Source organism: Ovis aries, chromosome 2 (genome assembly GCF_016772045.2).
Source record: "Ovis aries strain OAR_USU_Benz2616 breed Rambouillet chromosome 2, ARS-UI_Ramb_v3.0, whole genome shotgun sequence".
Classification (NCBI taxonomy): Eukaryota; Metazoa; Chordata; class Mammalia; order Artiodactyla; family Bovidae; genus Ovis; species Ovis aries.
The window spans coordinates 199,479,517-199,501,079 of NC_056055.1; the positions used below are offsets into that span (position 1 = coordinate 199,479,517).

Below are 21,563 nucleotides of genomic sequence, written 5' to 3' on the forward strand. Positions count from 1 at the left end.
CTGAGCCTGTGTGTCCAGGCTTCTCTTGTGCACAGCATAAATAAATCAACAAGCCACAGATAACAAATGCTGGCAAGGATGTGGAAGTGTGAGGGCTCTGAGACCGTCAACACAAAACATTCCCCCTTGAGAAGAAGCAGGGACATTTTGATATAACATAACGGCATTTGTTTTATAATCACAAAACAAGGAGCCCCCGATTTGAGCTTTTTGTCATCTGAGAGAGTCTTTTCATACTCAGCTCAACTGACCTTTCCTCTGAAATCTCTTCGGATTCTCTCCCCCACTCCTTCTACTGTACAATCTTTCATAGCACCATCACAACTGATTGTCCACCCTCCTCTTTCCTGACTCCCACCAACCAGGCTATGGGCTCAGGGCAGAGATAGTCTTATTCATTCCTGTATCAACCATCAGGCTTCCCTGGTGGCTCAGACAGTAAAGAATCTGCCTGCAATGCAGGAGACCCGGGTTGGATCCCTGGGTGGGGAAGATGCCCTGAAGAAGGGAATGGCTACCCAACTCCAGTATTCTTGCCTGGAGAATTCCACGGACAGAGGAGTCTGGTGGGCTACAGTCCATGGGGTCACAAAGCGTCACACATATGGCATGCAGTAGGTGAATACACATTTCTTGGAGGAATAAATGAGGGTATTGTCTTAATTTATTTTAGACTCTATCAAACCTAAATAACAAGAAAAGGGTCTGAGTGAGGATGGCTTGTAGGTTTCTGTGGTGAGGCAGAAAACTGCCATCTACAAGGGGTCAGGGATGCCAGAGAGTCTGGATGGGTCAGTGGCACAGTTGTCTGTGGCTCTCATCCACATCTAAACTTGACTGAAGACAGCAACTCCTCGGTCCACCATGGGTATGGCCTGCCCTTGTTTCAAAACTGTCTGACCATCCCAGGATCCCCAGCCCTTCAGACTTTCTATCCATTCTATCACTTTCAACAAGGCCTTGGTTTTGTGCCTCACTTATCCAGTGGGTGAGAAAGCTTGCTAAGAAGGTGGTACGAAAGTCATGAGGCTCAGCTGCCGTTTCTTATCAATAAAGTTCACCTGTGTCCCCACCAGTGTGGGCTGCCAGATATGCAGCCTGGTTCCAGAGAGACCTCCACTACAATATGACCTACAGATCAACGTACATTCATGTTCACAACCAGTTCACAAATGCCAGTTCCTGAAAACCCAGCGGTTTCTGGAATTAGGGGACCAACATCAAAATTTTGTTTAAGGTGGAATATTTATTTTCTTGTTTCTGGCTACCCAAACCTGTATATGAAATTATTAGAGGCTCCTATTAAAATGAAACTACTGGTGTGGCTTGTTCCATGCATAGGAAATCTAGATGTTGGCATAGTCATAGAAAGGAGAAAGTGTGGGCTGGTCACCTTTATTAACAGGCCAACGCAGGCCCAGTGCTGGGGAGGGGTGCTAGTGATGAAGAGCAGGAACACTTAAGAGGAGACGGCTGGGATTTCCCTGGCAATCCAGCAGGGACTGCCTCTATGCTTCCACTGCGAGGGGCACAGGTTCAGCCCCTATTCAGGGACGTGAGATCCCACAAGCCAAGTGGCCCCCAAAAAATAAATAAAAGAAAGGGCTGAAGAGACTACATTTGTGGGTGTGGGTCCATCAAAGAAAGTCTTTATAAAGGACACATAAAGCAAGTGGAGTAGTATCTACTGCTTCTCAATCCCTCAAGAATTTCCCAGGATGGATTTTCCCAAAAGGCTGAGGTGTATCCCAGACATCTATGTCACTCAGCTAGGACTGGGGTTGCTAGGGAAATTTTATTAAGGGGTAAGAGACGACTTGATTCCAACTTGGCTGAGTGGGGACTTTCTATTACATCCCTCAGGTCACTGGAGGTCTGGCTCAGAAGCTGCCCGCTGTGTCTGGGTAGACCCCTCTCTGGCAGCACAAGGTCAGGGGTGTGGTGAAGAGGGAAGGAAGTGCAGCTGTTGTGTTCCTGGAGTTCCCAGGCGGTCCTGACACAGGAAGCCCTTTCCCTCGGTTCTCTGGAGCCATGATGTGGGGTCAGGATGGTCGTGTACTTCCTCCAGCTGAAGAGCAGCTCTCCAGAGAGCCCTTCCCCCAAGCAGGTTTCCCGGGCTTTGCTGCCACACTAGGCATATGCAGTGAGAAAGCCCATGCTTACCAGGAGACCACTTTCCCTGCCACAGGATTCTCTCACCTCCTGCTGCTCCCCTCCCTGCAGTCCTCCCCGAACACCCATACCTCTCACCCCCACTCCCTGATCAAGCGACCCTCTGCGAAGAGTTGGCTCATTGGAAAAGACCCTGATGCTGGGAGGGATTGGGGGCAGGAGGAGAAGGAGACGACAGAGGATGAGATGGCTGGATGGCATCACTGACTCGATGGATGTGAGTCTGAGTGAACTCCAGGAGTTGGTGATGGACAGGGAGGCCTGGCGTGCTGCGATTCATGGGGTCGCAAAGAGTAGGACACGACTGAGCGACTGAACTGAACTGAACTGAAGCCCCAGAGCACTAGACCTCTGCTCAGTCAGGCGTGCCTCAGCCAGAACTGCCTTCCTCCTCCTCGTTTTCCCAATGCCTGAGATGTCTTTGTTTTGAAGGCCTAGCCCTCAGCCTCCTCCAGACCCTCCCTGAATTACTTTCCCAGCAACATGTCTCAAAACTAGTAGTTCATCTCTCCTTGGTCCCTGAAATTTGCTTGCACTTTGCAAGATGTCCAAGAGCCATATAAGCATCCTCTCTAGTAGATACAGTGACTGAAGATGCACAGGGTGTCAACTTGGTGGCAAGTGTCACCTGACAGAGGAGCTGACCAGACAAGGCTTTCATTTTTGGTGACCAAAATCTAATTGCTGCCATAGCCACCTGTAATTACCAGGGTGACAGAAAGGTGGAATGAATAGCAACCACGGTGAGTGGGTCACATCCTGCATCTCATTTCCTGTGTGCTCATCTGTGAGCCAGGTGAGCTAGGAATAGAGAGTGGTAACTAGGAGGCCATATGTAAAAAGGGCCCTGAACACTAGAGAAGCTCAGAAAATGAAGTTCTGTGTCCAAAAGACACATATCTTGTCTTGGGATATGAGATATATATCCTGAATAAATCATCTTGTCCAAGAATAAAAGCATAACATATATAAGTGACAGATCTAGTTTCCCAGCTATTAGAAATTAATAAATTTGGCACTATAGTTTATAAGTCATTCTGTTATAAACTTAGATAGTGTGAGTAAATTCCCCAAATTCTAATCACTCCCACTGAGCTGAGAAAAATTGTTTCTCTGGGTGAACTGCATAATAAAGTTTGAAAGCCATTAGCAACAAGGAATAAATGTGATAAGACATGCCTTTAAGCAGTACTCCATCAGCAAAAAAACTTTTAACACAAGCACAATTATATTTTTAATTATCTAATCACAAATTTCAGACACATTACTATTTATCATACTTAATATTCTATAAGATGCACACAAAATGTACATTAAATTTTTTTAAGAAATAGAAGTCGGTATTCCATTGCCCTCAATGGATCACCTTGCACACTTCCTGGGATTCCTTTACTCCCTTTTTGGGAATCTGTTGTCTTAGATCAAAGACCTCACCTTAGGACTAGACCATCCAACTCAGACCAGTGTCTTCCAGTCATTAAGGACTACCCAAGACTTTCTGGACTATTCCCCATCAAGAATAATTTCTAAGGGAGCATTGTACAGTGCTACTTCATGAATGAAACTCACCGGAATGGATCTATGAATAGAAGTTTTGGCAAATCTGTATCCAAGTAATGTTTTTAAATAATTCAAACTAGTTCTTATATGTCCTAATTTATAAACATCCTCCTCTTATCTGATAAGCATGAACTATGCTTGATTGCTTCACCTCTAGGGGCTGAGCAAGTAGAAGAGGCTGGAAAAATACTTGTTTATCACAACACTGGCTCAGAGCCAAAGTGAGAATATCCTTGTCATCTGTTTTAATGCAGCCCGTTCTTCCCCTTCACCAGGCTCTTCTTCCCAAGTTATCCCCGAGGCAGCATACAGGCACAGCAGTCTCTTCCTTATCTAGTATTCTATTGAGCAGAACACAAATTCAGCTACCTGTTTAGTATAATTCAAACATTTAAGATCTTTGCAATGACTCACCTTTGAAGCCCTGAGCTGCCATGTCAGAAGTTCAATTATCACCTAGGGGCCGAGAAGTGAGGATGCCCAGGCCACGTGGAGAGCCCACGTGGAGTTGCTCACACTGACAAATAGCATCAGCTGCCAGGCACGTGCGTGAGGACATCTCCAGATGATTCCAGCCCCCAGCTGACAAGTCTTTCCAGCTGAGTCCAGATGCCATGGAACAGAGAGACGCTATCCCGCTACACCCTGTCTGAATTCCTAACCCACAAAATCCATGAGCATAATACAGTGGCTGTTTTATGCCACTCAGCTGTGGGGTGGTTTGTTTTACAGCAATAGTAACAGTCTCTGCGAGGTTCTGAAGTGTTCTCTGAATTGTTAGAGAAAGACAACATTATGCTTCATGTTAAATGACCTCATGTGTTATCTAATTCAGGGCTACCAGGCAACCACTGATACACACCATACAGAACAACTCTAATAAGAGTATTTATTAAATTCCAATATCATGTCTTTTGTGTGCTAGCAAAGGAGGCATCACCGACTCAATGGACATGAGTTTGGGTGAACTCTGGGAGTTGGTGATGGACAGGGAGGCCTGGCGTGCTGCAACTCATGGGCTCGCAAAGAGTCGGACACAACTGAGTGACTGAACTGAACTGAACGGAAATAATCAATTACTGTATTTGTAGAATAATGGTGGCTGTGGTCACTTCACTGTCCCCCGGAGAAGTAACTGTTTAGTTCCCTCCTGTCTCTTAGAAATGGCTCCTCCTCCTGTAGCTTCTGCCCCTTCTCCATTGCTCAAGGCAGGAGCCCAGGAGTCATTCCTGGCACCTCTCTGCTCCTTGTCCTTCACATTTAATCCATCATCAAATCCTGTATGACCTACCTCCGATACACACTGGGAAGCAACCCACATGGCTTCACCTCTAGCAATCACAAGTCATCCGTGTGAGTGGCACCCCCGAGAGCCCACAAGTGTGTGGCAGCCTGTCCACAGCTCCCACCCTACCCCAGGCACTTCATTTCTGCCCTAGCTCCAGTTTCAGTCTTCCTATTGGTCTCATAGCTTCTACTCTTCCCCTCACAATCCTTCCTCCACACAACACCCAGAGTGACTGTTTATAATAGGCATCAGAACCTTTTGCATTTAGAATTAAATCCAGACTCCCTCATTCAGCTCCAATGACTGGGCGCTCCATCTCCTCTCCAACCTCTTTTTCTTCCACTCTCTCACTCCTGTCCTTCAGCCAAACAGCTTTCTTTCCTATCCCAGAACTTGCTGCTCTCTCCCCGACCCATCATGGCCCTTGCTCACGGCTTTATCCAGACTGAAACCTCATCTTCTCATGGCCAGTCTCAGCTGAAACATCCCTGCCGCCTCAGAGATCTTTTGCAACCACCTTTAATTCAGTATCCACACACACTGTTGGCTTCCTTCACAGCAGTCTCCTCAATTCCTATAGACCTGCAACTCATTTCCTTTACCCATTTACTGCCTATCTCTCCATTATACTGTAAACTCCTGATCAGGCCTGTGTCCACCACCAGTGTATCCCCAGGGCCTAGCACAGTGCCCGACACACAGCAGGTTTGATCAGTGTATCTTGTATGAATACATTAACTTGTATACTACATAGCAACACACATGTTGTACCACCCCTATTCACTGCAACTTTTGTTTTCCTTCCAGGTTGAGCACGGACTAGTGGTTCTCAACATGTAGTCCCCAAGCAGAAGCAGCAGCATTGCCGGGGAACTGATTAGAAAAAGGCCCACCCTGGATCTCCCAAATCAGAAACTATGGGAGTGAGATGCGGCAACCTGTATTTTAACAAGTCCTTCAGGATGCTAATGCTCAAGTTCAAGAACCACTGCCACAGACGATTCCAGAGACTCTCATTCCATAACAGTATATCTCAAAGTATATCACACTGGTTCTAAGGATTGGTGCCAGGTGACAGCTTAAAAAAAAAAAAAAGTAGGCATTTGAAGCCAAATGAATTTGAAAAACACTGTCGATGAAAGTTAAACAGGTTTCCTTCTAGCAGGAATTTCTAGAAACTTTAATATAGCAATATTCATTGTGAATCACGAAAACAAGGAAATTTGCAGAAGTACTTCCCAATTTTATTTAGCCACAAAATCTCTTTATTTTCCCTTCTAAACATGAGTCAAATTTATTGTGGTCTCTGAAAAACACATTTTGGAAAATGCTGTCATAATGTATTCTTCCCCAGAGAAAATCTTAACACCATTCCAATTCTTTGTGCCCACAGTGATATTAATAATGTCTGAGTCACTGGCTTAAAAAGCTTTATGTATCTTCATTTCTTATGCTCTTTCCTAGATTTGAAAATAAAAGTGTAATATTAAGCATATCTTCTACATGTTCTTAAATATCAGTAAAAAGAACTCTGATCTTTGTTAAAGCCTAAAATGTTTATAAAGTCAAATATAGAGGAATAGAAAACGGTGGCAGTTTCAAGTTGAATTAGAGAAGCCGAGTTTAGTCTCTTGTCCTGCCCTGAAGTAGACAGCAAGGAGATTCACTATTTAAATTGCAAGAGAAAAGTCCTCTAATGAGCATCAGAGAACCAGCTTCCTGTCTGGGGCTACAGGAGAGCCTTAGTTTTCTTCCCTAGCTAAATGGGGGAAAGAGAGATTCTCTGATGATCGAGTGGGAAACTGCACAAGTGATTGAAAAATTATTGGCCCCAGCTGACGATCAGTAATCTTGAAAAGGCTGAGCCAGCTTGGAAATAGGAAGTTAAAAGATTCATGCCAAACATCCAGTGTTTACTTAATCAGGGCTAATGATTAGCTTCTTAATGAAATTTTATAAGCTCAGTTGCACACAGAAAACATTTGCTTCACTAAAAGCAAATAGGTCTGTTTGTACTATAATCAGACATCTGGAGCACATAAGACCCCCCAACACTCAGGAGTACAAAGGCAATTCTGTTTGGAGACTTCTGATCGTTTTTTACAAAGATAAGAGTGATCAAAATGTGATGGGAGAGAGCGTGGAGACCAAAAAGTTTACTATGAACACATCTGCCATATTCAATGGTCTTGAAACTGCAGAATTTAATGCCATAGATCCTAACGTAAGAGTTCTGGCCACGCAGGGTCTGTGCAGTAACAGAATGATTTCCTTTGATAACCTGGATAAATATGTCTCAGCCACCTGATTATGTGATCCACCAGGAGGACCAGATCTCTGTTCTAGTCACCTACCATTCCAGCCCCCGCACAGTGCTGGGAACATGGGAGATGCTCAACAGACACCTGCTAATTGAACTGAAGTGAAATAGCCACGGTTAGGTGGTTAATTAACTGCCAATTTTTTTTTAAAAATGTTTTAAATTTCTTCATTTTTGGCTGTGCTGGGTCTTCGTTTCTGTGTGGGCTTTTCTCTAGTTGTGGTGACCGGGGGCTACTTTCTAGTTGTGATGCACAGGTTTCTCATTGCAGAGGCTTCTCTTGTTTCGAAGCACAGGCTCTAGGGTGCTCAGGCTTCAGGAGTTGCAGCATGTGGGCTCAACAGATGTGGCACACAGGCTTAGCTGCTCTGTGGCAGGTGGGATCTTCTCGGATCAGGAATCGAACCCGTGTCTCCTGCATTGGCAGGCAGGTTCTTTACCACTGAGCCACCAGGGAAGGCCCCAAAATGCGTTTTAAATGGTTTTTATTCTTTATTTACTTTTGGCTGCACTGAGTCTTCATTGCTTTGCAAGGACTTTCTCTACTTGTGGTGAGTGGGGACTACTCTTTGCTGCGGTGTACGGGCTTCTAATAAAGCTGCTTCTCTTGTTGTGGAGCATGGGCTCCAGGTGCATGGGGTTCAGCAGCTGTGGCACAAGGGCTCAGCTGCTGTTCTGTGCTCTAGAGCACACGCTCCATAATTGTGGTGCACAGGGTTTGGTGCCCTGCAGCATGTGGAATCTTCTCGGACCAGGGATCAAAAATCTGTGTCCCCTGCACAGACAGATTCTTTCCCACTGTGCCACTAGGGAAGTCCTAAATAGTGTTTTAAAATATTCAAGTTTAGTAGGGTTCAAGGAAACATACCAATTGAATCTAGGAAATGCAGTAACAGGACCTATTTTGAAATTGATAAATTGACAAACATTAAATCTGACCATTTCTCCAGAAACAAGATACTCAGTCGGTAGCCTGGATGGATTTTTATAAACAAAATGAAAAAGTGGGTCAAACATGTGATCCTTCTAGAACATCTTCACGTTTAGCCAAATACTACTGAGTCATTGATTCCATTGGTGGCACTCATGGTAAAGAATCCCCTTGCCAATGTAGGAAATGCAGGAGATGTGGGTTCAATCCGTGGGTCAGGAAGATCCCCTGGAGGAGGAAATGGCAACCCACTCCAGTATTCTTGCCTGGAAAATCCCACAGACAGAGGATCCTGGTGAGCTACAGTCCATGGGGTCACAGAGTCAAATATGACTTAGTGACTGACCACGAGCACAAAGTGAATCATTATTCAAAATTATGGGTGATAAATCTTCCTTAACTGTTACGATTATACCTACAATTGTATCTGCAAAATGCTTTATAAATAAAGCTTTGTCCTCTAACAAGTCTGCCTTTAACAGGAGACTTGGAAGAGGATATGTGGATGTGTCCTAAGGAAATCTCACGCACCGAAGTTAATCTGAACTGATGCATGAAGTCAAGCCGGCATATGTTGCAAAAACAGACTTCCCTGACATTTATTACAGAATATTGTCAAAAGCCAGGAATTCTGAATATTACCCTTCAGGGAAACTGAACATGTTTGTTCTCAACTTTTCTCTCCTTAAGAGAAAAACCATTAGAGCTTCTCTAATATGGGGGAACTATATTGAAATATATGACTTATCTCTGAGGGAATTCTATTTGCTTTATTGAGATATAATGAACAAAAACTTAGATATTTGAAGTATACAATGTGATGACTGATATACATATACATCATGAAAAGATTCCTTCATCAAGTTAACACATCTATCACCTCACATATTTACTTTTTAAAAAAGATTCTACATGTAAGTGATTCCATGTGGTATTTGTCTTTCTAGTTTATTGCACTTAATGGCCTCCAGGTTCATCCATGTTGTTGCAAATGACAGAATTTCCTTCTTTTTTAAGGCTGAATGATTATTCAAATATTTGTATTCTAGAATATATAAGGACAAAAATCACAATTTCTTGAAAAAGATACTTTTATAATTAAATGTATTCAATAGTGAGTAAAATTAAGATTCTAAAAATACCATTAACAATAATTTTACCTTTACAAATGTACAAATCTTACTGGTCCCCCTTTTTTTCAAATGTACAGTTTGATATGTTTTTAATTTTTTAAAGTGTGGTAAAACACACATAACAAAATTTACCATCTTAGTTTTTACCCATTACTACCACTGACGCAGTTGTTACCACAGATCAGATTCAGAGAGTCCCTGACAAAAGGGACTTCTCTTTAATAAAATAGGCATTATTACGAGGCTCTTGGCCAAGAATGGACCCACTGTGATGAAATCCTAGAAGGAATATTGTAGAAACATGAAATCTATGAAATAAATTTTTGTCGCATATAGCCACATAGATAAATCTTGAGCACATAATGTTGAACAAGAAAAAGCAAGTTACAGAGGCTATAAACAGCTTGCTTAAGTTAAGGTATTTAAAGATACACAACACCATCTATTGTTTTGGCATCTATGTAATACACACACACACATATGACTTTAAAGGTATAAATAAAATCAGAGTATATAAAGACAAACATTTAAACTTCAGGACAGTAGTCCCTAGGGAGAGAGAGAGGTGGGGAGGTGATGGGTCAGGAAGCCTAAAGAAACTTCAGCTCTGTTCACCTGATCCTAGTTGATGCCAGATGAGGGTGATTCAGTGGGAACAAAGCCATGTCCCAGCTCTAACGGAGCAGACATGCAAGCGGAGGGAAACAGACAGAAGACTAAATGCACTGAAAACACGAGGCAGTGACAGTGCTAGCAAGAGAGGTTAGAGGCGATGGAGGGAGGCCATTTTACAGAGGAAGTTTGGGGACGGTGTCTTCTCAGGAAAGGTGGTGCTAATGCAAAGACAAAAATGACCCAAGGAGCATGTGTTTATACGGGGAAAGCTCTTCAGCTGTACAATTTTATTTTGTTTCTCCAAGTAAATTGGGTAAAATGATAATATTTCTTCCATTACAGTAGTGGGCTCATGGTTATGTTCTGAATGTTCAAAATTTTTCATAATAAAACAAACAAGAAGATTTAAAAAAGAAGAAGAAGAAGAAAGCCCACTACCATCACTTCTTCGAAGATTAGGAGGAAGGATGTCAGACATCTCCAGATACCTTCCAAATGGAATATCTTGAGCCTGTGACTACAGATCCTATTTCCTTAGGGATCCTGCATACATTGGGGCCCCCTAAGAAACAGCAATAACCCCAGCACTGGACATGCTCCTGGCCATTAGGTTATGCATGCTTGCCTGCTATTCCATCCACCTGCCCATCCACTAACTGATCTAGCTATCCATCCACCCATCTATCTTTACCTCCCAAATAAAACATATGCCTGCTCAAACACCCTTATTTGAAAAGAAGAGGGCAGATGATAAAGAGAAAATACAGCATATATGATTTAAATAGAGGGAAAGGCATCTATACAAAGTAGATGGGGACACAAGATAGAAATCAACATGAAGCACTGATGACAAAAGACAGGACCCCTGAGATCTGGCCAGGACAACACCCAGTGTTTGTGTCTGTGAGCCACAGAGATCTACCATTTACAACATCCTCCAATGTCACCTTGCTCCCTCCCCTCTCCCAAAGAAAGGGAAGGTATCTTAGTGATGTCATGTTCCCACATGCACAGAAAATCAGGGAGCAAGGGTGGAATCACAGCTGCATGGATACCTCAAACTCTCTTTTTGGAGAAAATGTAAATTGAATAAGAAAATGTGAGGAAGTATATGGGATGTCAGCTCTAATGCTACACCTCTAGCAGATATTTAATCAATATTTGGCGAATGGATGAATGTATATGAGGTTGCCTTACAGTAATATTTTATAAATGATGTACTTTTTTGTACTCAGAGCATTTCCCAGGTCACAAAATTCTTTCAAAGGTCATGGTTAGCCCCGACATCTCTCTCTTGTAATAAAACAATTATTTTTAGTCAACCATCTAATGAGGTTCTAGACAATACATAAGCAATCGTGTCCTTAGCAGAAGTGTCCTTGGGGTTGGGGGTGGAATTCCCTTCTTCCACCTTTCTGCTATCTGAATTTGGGTGCGATGGCTGGATCTCAAGCAGACATTCTGGACAATGAGATAGAAGCCACCTACCAAGGATGGCAGCACAAAAAGAGACAAAGGCTGGATCTTACCATCATTGAGCACAGGCATACCTCATTTTATTGCACTTTGCTTTACTGCATTTTGCAGATACTGAGGTTTGACTTTTTTTTTTTTTTCTTGCTTTTTTACAAATTGAAAGTTTGTGGAAACTTTGAGTTGAGCAAGTCTACCGGTACCTTTTTTCCAACTGCATTTGCCCACTTCATGTCTCTCTGTCACATTCTGGCAATTCTCACAATATTCTGAAGTTTGCCATTATTTTTCTACTTGTAATGGTGATCTGTGATCAGTGACCTTTGATGTTACTATTGCAAAAAGATTATGACTCACTGAAGGCTCAGAAAATGGTTACCTGTTTTTTAGCAATAAAGTATTAAGGTATGTTGGGTGGCTCACATTAAGGTATGTTGGGTGGCTCAGACAGTAAAGAATTTGTCTGCAATTCAGGAGACCAGGGTTTAATCCCTGGGTCTGGAATATCCCCTGGAGAAGGGAATGGCTACCCACTCCAGTATTCTTTCCTGGAGAATTCCATGGACAGAGGAGCCTGCTGGGCTATAGTCCACAGCGTTACAAAGAGTTGGACACGACTGAGCAACTAACACAATGCATTATTAAGGTATGTACATTGCTTTTTAGACATAATGCTATTGCACACTTTACAGACCACAGTACAATGTAAACATAAGTTTTATATGCACTAGGAATCAAAAATTTCATGTGACTTGCTTTACTGTGATACTCTCATTATTGTAGTGGTAGGAAACCAAACCCGCGATATCTCTGAGCTATGCCTGTACTACGCTAGTCTTGGGTAGCCTATCTCTGAACTTGCACATTGGAAATGAATAAACTTCTATTTTATTCAAAATCACGACATTTTAGTAAAATAAGCTTTTATTTACTACAAGTTACCATTTTCCTTTTATTGGTTTTCTCTCTAATGCGGCCAAATCTAATCCTAACATATACATATGTGTGTATATATATATGTCATTTCATCTCTCCAACCAAAATCTGATAAGAAGTTTGTTATCAAACTCATTTAATAGACAGGGAACTGAGCCAGAGTGGATTAACTGGCTCAACAACACACGGAACCCAAGACTTCTGCCTCGGACCTGAACCCAGTACTCTTTTCCCTAACCATAGTTGCATTTTAGTGTGGCTGATAGGGATTCATCATTGTTATGCTTAGTTGCTCAGTCATGTCCAACTCTTTGCAATCCCATGGACTGTAGCCCCCCCAGGCTTCTCTGTCCATGGGATTTCCCAAGCAAGAATAGTGGAGTGGGTTGCCATTTCCTTCTCCAGGGGGATCTTCCCAAACCAGGGATCAAACTGGTGTCTCCTATGTTGCAGGCAGATTTTTTACCACTGAGCCACTGGGGAAGCCCCTTGATATGGATTACGGGGATGGTAAAGAATCCGCCTGCAATGCAAGTGACCTGGGTTTGATCTCTGGGTTGGGAAGATCCCCTGGAGAAGGGAACGGCTACCTACTCCAGTATTCTTGCCTGGAGAATTCCATGAACAGAGGAGCCTGGCAGGATATGGTCCATGGGATCACAAAGAGTCAGACATGACTGAGTGATTTTCACTTCACTTCACCAATAAATAAAGTATATCAAGCAGGAACATACAAAACAGTTTGCTGTGAAGGTGTTATATCAAAAATTCTGATTAGGGGCATACGGAAGGTAGGAAAGCCAGGAAGGAGTTTAGGAAGCGGGCTAAAGCAGAAGGTATACTGTACTACACTCAGGATGACTTCAGAAAGTACACAGCAACAAATCCACAACTGCCCTAGACTGACTGCCATGAACAAGTGTTCAAGAAGGAAGTTGGCAATTGACTTGATTAGAACCACCTATGCAACCTCCTGGGGAAAAATCCCATCCATCTCCCAGGCTTCCATCCTAATTATATAATATACATTTAAGCTCTTTGCATTTCTTCTTTTAAAATCAGTTACATAATATTATGTCTATAAAACTACAATTGGAAAGTCCTCTGGCTATCATAATTATATGGTTAGTTAACATTTGAAACCAAAAGGAATATATCCTTGGTAAAAATAAGAGCTGGTACAGTGAATTCATCTAAAATATATGTTATACCCTTTTAATTTGAGCATATCTTTTAAGAATAATCTGAATATATGGTTCCCTCTGCTCAATTCATTTTAAATGAGTTATCTCTTTTCAAAAGAGCTTTAAATTTTTTTATGATTATAACTATATTCTCATTATAGAAGGAATTAGAACATAAAGAAGCCCAAAAGTACCTTGAAACTTTCACTTTTTATTCTAATTGAAACTACAAAAATTATTTTTCTGTATCTTATGATATGAAATGTTCATAAATATAACTTAAAAGACATGAAATTATATGGTATTGCCATCTAGAAGTACTACACAATAAACATCTTAATGACCCAGATAACCATGATGGTGTGATCACTCATCTAGAGCCAGACATCTTAGAGTGCAAAGTCAAGTGGCCCTTAGGAAGCATCACTATGAACAAAGCTAGTGGAGGCAATGGAATTCCAGCTGATCTAGTTCATATCCTAAAAGATGATGCTATTAAAGTACTGTGCTCAGTAGGCCAGGAAAACTCAGCAGTGGCCACAGGGCTGGAAAACGTCAGTTCTCATTCCAATCCCAAAGCAAGACAGTGCCAAAGGATGTACAAATAAGTGTGTTCATTTCACATGCTATTAAGGATATGCTCAAAATTCTCCAAGCCAGGCTTCAACAGTACATGAACTGAGAACTTCCAGATGTACAAGCTGGTTTTAGAAAAGGCAGAGGAACCAAAGATCAAATTGCCACCATTTGTTGGATCATATAGAAAGCAAGGGAATTCCAGAAAAACATCTACCTGTCTTACCTGCCTCCTGAGAAACCTGTATGCAGGTCAAGAAACAACAGTTAGAACCAAACATGGAGCAACGGACTGGTTCCAAATCAGGAAAGGAGTACATCAAGGCTATATATTGTCACCCTGCTTATTTAACTTATATGCAGAGTACATCATGTGAAATGCTGGGCTGGAAGAAGCACAAGCTGGAATCAAGACTGCCGGGAGAAAAATGAATAGCCTCAGATATGCAGATGACACCACCTTTATGGCAGAAAGCGAAGAGGAACTAAAGAGCCTCTTGATGAAAGTGAAAGAGAAGAGTGAAAAAGCTGGCTTAAAACTCAACATGAAGAAAACTAAGATCATGGCATCCAATTCAATCACTTCATGGAAAACAGATGGGGTAAAAGTGGAAGCAGTGGGAGATTTTATTTTCTTGGGCTCCAAAATCACCTTGGACAGTGACTGCAGCCATGTATTTAAAAGATGCTTGCTCCTTGGAAGGAAAGCTATGACAAACCTAGACAGCATATTAAAAAGCAGAGACATTACTTTGCTGACAGAGTTCATATAGTCAAAGCTATGGTTTTTCCAGTAGTCATGTACAGATGTTACAGTTGGACCGTAAACAGGGCTGAGCGCTGAAGAATTGATGCTTTTGAACTGTGGTGCTGGAGAAGACTCTTGAGAGTCTCTTGGACTGCAAGGAGACCAAATCAGTCAATCCTAAAGGAAATCAACCCTGAATATTCATTGGAAGGACTGATGGTGAAGTTGAAGCTCCAATCCTTTGGCCACATGATGTGAAGAGCCGAATCATTACAAAAGACCCAGACGCTGGGAAAGAATGAGGGCAGGAGGAGAAGGACGCACTGAGCATCCCCCAGAGGACAATTAAGAATGATGCTAACCAGACCTGCCTTCACACATCGTAAAGGGCTGGGAAGGCACATCACTGCAGCCTGCTCAGAGCCCTCTGGAGTTCATGAATCATTCTCTACAGGACATAGGTCATGGCTTCCAAACCACAGCCCCACATCCTGGGCAGTGGTCCAACAAGGAGCGGGGAATGTGACAGTACTGCCAGGCATATGCTGAGAGGTGAGCACCTACCCTCAGGACAAAAACACCCGTCCCAGAGCTGTGAAGGGGCCTGCAGTCTACCCACCAGCGAGGGAGCCAGAAGGGCTGTTCACACTTGCAGAACTTGGGTCACTGCTCTCCCCAGAACCCTGGGTCATCTGCTTCAGGACTATGCTTTGGATTTCCAGATCAGGTGGCCAGAGAAACCTTAACTTCCAAATATTTGCTGATCCACAGTTAACAAAACGGTGGCCTGCAAGGTGGATTTGGCCCACAGATGTGTTTTCTTTGGCCTGAAAGATGTTGGATCATTTTTTTGGAATAAGCCTTGAACAATTTAGAGATTTCCTGTATTTTCTCTTAAAAACTTAAGTCTGGGCCACACCGAGCCTGTATTCTTGTGCAGAAACATTCAGCGAGAGCTGAGCGGGTCATCACCCACAGTGACAGTACGCCTCTGTATTTATGGGTCTGTGCTCTAGGGGCTGTCCCCTGACCCTTGCCTGTAGCCTCCTTACTCCCAGCAGTTCCTGATTTAGGTCTAATTTAGAGGGTCTCTAAAGCTAACAAAACAACTCATGTCTTTATCCCCATATAAAATTCCTTATTTAAAAAAGAGAAAAAAATCAAGATATCTGTAGGTGAAGGAAAATACACAGAAGTCTAGAAGCTTAAACCCTGTGCTATATAGTTTGTATTTGCCATGTTCTCATGACATGATAGAAGCTGAGAGAAGTTTAAAAAGGCTGTTAAATTTATCACTCAAAATTCTTTAGGTAGAGTCAGATTACATCCTTCTGGATGGATTCAAAATACTATTCTATGTTTAAAAGAAACAGTGCAAATGTCCAGTTATAAAGTAAATAGGTCATGGGGATGTAATGTACAGCATAGTAACCTTAGTTAAAAATACTGTATTGCACATTTGAAAGTTGCTAAGAAAGTCTATCTTGAAAGTTCTAATCATAAGAAAAATGTTTTTGTAACTATGTATGGTATTTTTTGTAGGTATGGTAACACACACATGAGAACAAATTATAAATTTATTATTGACAATTTGTCTCATTTATTGAAAAAAATCCTCTCATCATATAATATTGATGCAGTTTCTTTTTATCACTTGGATCTTGAGATTGGCAGGTCACCATCCCCTGAATTAATGCCCATAGTCAAGATTCACAGCTTTAATGCTTCCTCCCCTTTTTTTCACTACAAGTACTTTGCCAACATAATGTTAGCTTTCATCACAAGATTTATTCTAGTAGATGCACTCGTCATCCCTTCCTACCCTGGAAGTGAAGACAGTAAGCAAAATGCACCAATATACTGGGTTGGCCAAAACGTTTGCTCAGGGTTTTGTAAGATCTTACAGAAAAACCTAAATGAACTTTTTGGCCAACCCAACACCTAGGCCAGATCCCCTATTATGGCAAATGATAAACATTAATTGCTTGGCAAAATCATTTATTTTTTGTATAAAATAGATGCATTAAAATAATCAACCCAGGGACAACCCAACCGTAAAAGGGCATTTTAAAAACTATTATAACAAAGTAAAATTGAATACACACTGGCAATTAGTTGATACTAAGGAACTATTTGCAAATTTTACTTAGTATGAAAAGATTTTATATGTGTGTATATTCATATCTGTTACTGCTAGTTTTAAAAAGAAAGAAACTCCAGGGATTTGCTATCATGTGGGACTTACAAATCTTAGAATTGTAGTCTTTCACAGTTTTAAGAGGCTGTAAACATTGCCGAGCCCAGGCATGGAAAGAAGATTTTAATTTACAGGCCAATTTAAATTTAACAGTGCTGTCCCGAGAAGAAATGCGAGTCTTTAAGACTGAGAGGGGAAAAAAGGTCATGAACCATTAGCAATACTGGCCAAGGACACAAAACAGGAAAGTGGGGCCATGTATGTTACTACTACTGGTCACCTCTAGAACCTCTAGTCCAGTGGTCTTTCAAAGAGTTTATTATTTGTTAAGTCAACTCATTATGTCTTTAGACAGCTCTATGAAGTTCTTTCTTTTATTTTGGCCTGAAATCTTATTTTTTGCAGCTTACAATGATGTGACATGTAAGAAGAGCTCCAGTTTAATTTGACAGTGCTTGGACTATTTCAGATATTTCTCTCATCTTTCCCAAGTCTAAAACATCACCATTCCTCACTGGGCATGGTTCCCTCCCTGTCTTTACCATTTGCCATTGACAAGCCCCAGTTTGTCTCTGTCATTATTTCAGTGTGGTATGCAGTAAATGGTCTGCTGATGTCATGTTGTCATAGCATAATCCCAAAAATGCCTTTATTGAGTTCAAATTTTGGTTTTCAGAATCTCTACATTCATTTAGGCTTCAGATGCTCTACCTCAATTTAACTAGTTGGAGAGAAGCTTCTAAATCTTTCTATTATCAGCCACATATGGGTCAACTTTAATGGATCTCTCAGAACATATAACTATCTTCCCACATTTCCAGGCTCTGGCATGCCAGCAACCAGGGAAACCACAAAGAGATTCTGATGACCCTTCCTGATTGTTCCATGGCTCCTCAAATCCATCTATGAATTTTCAATCTTAGGAAGAGAATTTTTAATCTTAAAACTGAGAATGGAGGGAAACTAACTAAGCCAGAACAATCTGGCTACTTGCCCAGAACTATCTGGCCACCACTGTCCTTGGTGAAAAATCGACAGACTTCCCTGGTGGCTCAGTGGTAAAGAATTAGCCTTCCAACGCAAGAGACATGGGTTTGACCCATGATTCAAGAAGATACCACATGCCATGAGACAACTAAGCCTGTGAGCCACAGCTATTGAGCCTGTGCTCTAGAGCCCATGCTATGCAACAAGAGAAGCTGCTGCAATGAGAAAATCGCACACCGAAATCAGTGAGTAGCCCTGCAGCAATGCAGACCCAGCACAGCCAAAAGTAAAAAATAGTAAGTTTTTAAAAATTAAAATAGGCAACCACAAATTGGCTCAACATAAGTAATAAAAGAGGTTTAGTCATTCACTCAACATGTGTTGCAAGGACTGGACCGGGCCAGTGAGCAAATGAGAATGAGTGACATAGCAGTCATGTCATCAAACACATAGTTTCTCAAAAGTAAAACACAGACATAAATAACTCAAGTAAAGTGATCAGTGAGGTACAAAGAGCTAAGGGATTTGGGAGGTGGAAGAGAAAGCAGCAGAAAGGAAGTTGAAAATTAGGCCAACTTAACAGAGGAAGGATCAATAGAAGGCCTGAAAGGACAGGTGGGATCAAAACAGTGGACAAGTGAGGAAAGAATAAATGCCAGCAGGCTGAGTAATTCCATTTGGTTGATGCATATTGGTACTGGGAAATAAAGTCTGGAAAAACACAAAGAGGCAAAGCTGAATGAGACTCTTCTTCTATCTGGATCAGTTAATCAAAGCGTATTTATACCAAAGAACAGGCAACCCATCAAAAGGCACAGAAAGATGAAGAAGAAAAAAGAAAGCAAAAAAGTCAGAGCCCAGAGCAGAAAAGAAAAATTAAGTGACTAAATAGGGATAAAGAGAGAAAAGCAAAGGATGAGAAGGGAAGAAAGACAAAAACTGTCTTCTTGCTAGCAAGAGGTGCTTCCCTGATTTACCTCCCCTCCTTGACACTGAAATGTCTGGGAGCAGCCACTCTTCTATCCTAAAATCAATCTTTGGGCTTAGATTTCTAATCCAGATTTATCTTCCATCTCCCTATGCCCTTTGTTAACGATCACTTCCCCTAAACTGTCTAATCCACCGCCAGCAGTCACTGTGACTGATCCCGAAGGAATGCCGACCAAGGAAAACCACTGAAGAGGACAGCTCAGTGTCAGCAACATACTTGATAACAGAGTAGAGGAGCAAATGATCCTTATACTCACCTGAGGAAGGGAAAGGGGGATGTGAAGAGGGAGGCTGTAAGAGGTACGAGTGGAGGAAAGGGTCTGTGGACCCAGAGGAGCCACACGACCAACCTAAGAACTCAGGCTCCTCTTAGGCTTGCTGTCCACTCATTTAGCCACTCACACTCATTCCTTCCTCTCTCCTTATCCACCCTTCTCTGCTGTCACATCCAACCGCTGCCACACATCCAACAGCAACGACAAAGCACTTCCCGCAGCAGCCTCAGTGTATACCTCACTTCCTTAGTCCCTCATGATTCACACAGGCCCCTAAACAGTGTCCCAGCTTTTCCATTTCAGAAATACGACATAGTATGATTTCTCACTTGTTGCCTTCTCTGCCACACTGTAAGCTCACGAGGGAAAGAGCTATCTTTTCAACTGCTGTATCCCCAGCACCTTACATAGGATCCAGACTCAGTAATTAACTGTCAAATTAACAACACACTACACAGATGACTAAGGGGTATCACTTGAATTACCTAAAACCAGAAATTGGTATAGCCAAGACAGCAACTTGTTCACCAAAGTCACTGTTCTCTGACACTTTGGGGACACAGTTACACTAACTTCCCAACCTCTTCTGTAGTTAGCTGTGGCATGGGATGAGTTCTGGGCAGTGGGATGTGAGTAGAAGTGATTATGCCACAGCCAAGCTGTCCCATAAAATCTTCCCAGGCTTTGCCTCCACATTCTTTTTTTCCCTTCTTGTTGGACTGTTGACACACCCCTTGAATGACCTTAGAAGCTACATGCTGATACCTGGGACTCTATGTAGAAAAGAACCACCGCTCTAATCTGCTCATAAGAGAACTAAACACCTCTTATGTTTGAGCCATCTGTGTGTTATAGCAGTTAACCTCCCCTAATCTTTACCAGCTAGCAGCTGTTTGTCACTTTCCTAAGGAAAAATTAAAGGCTTTCAGAGGACAGTACACTCTTTCTTGGTACACAGGACTGCAAAAGTCCTGCTTGTTGATGATTATCAGGGAAGATAGTAACCTTGCCTTGGGCTGGCCTGGGTGGGGCCCACAACACAGAACAGGCTGGATGAATTCTGGTGGTGTCAGAACACAGATGATCAGCTTGCTTGCCTCGCCTCCTCTCAGAAGTATAGGGCCCCATGGGCCCTAGACAAATGCCCAGTTGCCTTCTCAAGTAGTCTGGCCCTGACCACATCTGTGCTTACCTGGCTAAAATGTCACACCACATTGCTCTGCTGTTGTCAGTGCCAGTTGGGGAGAAACTGCCAAGAGCTTTTTCAAAAAGCCACAGCAACCTACATTGCCACTAAACAATGGGTGGCAGTGATGACTCGCCTTCTGAATAAAACATGTGGCGGAGCGGACAGAGATGCAACCTCAGACAGAATGCATTTCCCAGTGGCAAAGCTCTTCTTGTACCGTAGATGTGTCTGAGTCTGTTGTTTCTCCTGAACACTTGGGACTTCAAAGAGAACTCCTCTCCCTGACAGACTGGAGCATGTAGGTAATTGCATTATATTAAGAGAATTAGTAGCATGTACTATACATAATTGCTTGTTCAATCTAGGTCTAGGAAACTATTAAAAGGATAAATTATTGACTAACTCTTTTCACCTTTCCTCAGTGCAGGTTTATGTCAAGAACTTCCAGATTCAGTGGTTCTTAATCTTTAGGGGATCATGAACCCTTTTAAGAGTTTGATGAAATGCCTTGACCCTTTCATTACACAAATTGTCCACAAGTGCATGCACACATTACGTACGACTTCAGGGTACACACAGGATGCCAAGTTCATCCACTCATTCCGGGTTCATGGACCCTCTAGTGCAGAGGGCAGCAAATTTTCCCTCCAGAGGGCCGGAGAATAAATATCTGGGGTAGGCCACATACTGTCTCTGTCACAGCTGCTCAACTCTGCTCCTGCAGTAGGAAAGCTGTCCTTCCCGTGTTCCAAACAAACTTAATTTGTAGATATCAAAATTTGAACTTCATACAATTTTCCTAAGTCACAAAATATTCTTTTTTTTTCATTCTTTTTTCAGCCATTTAAAAAATTAAACCATTCCTAGCCAGTAGCTTGTACAAAAACAGGTGACAAACCATAGTTTGTCAACTCCTGTTTGTAAGGCATGGGTTCTCTAGAACAAAGTTTCTATCTCTATTTTCACTGACTTCTAACTGAAACTTCCCA

General features: G+C 42.2%; 1 protein-coding gene across 7 annotated transcripts in view; it reads right to left on the bottom strand.

Annotated features, from left to right (window-relative positions):
- ANKRD44 (ankyrin repeat domain 44) overlaps window positions 1–21,563 on the bottom strand; it is a 313,666-nt gene that overhangs the window by 167,132 nt on the left and 124,971 nt on the right. The gene's annotated exons all lie outside the window — the stretch shown is intronic.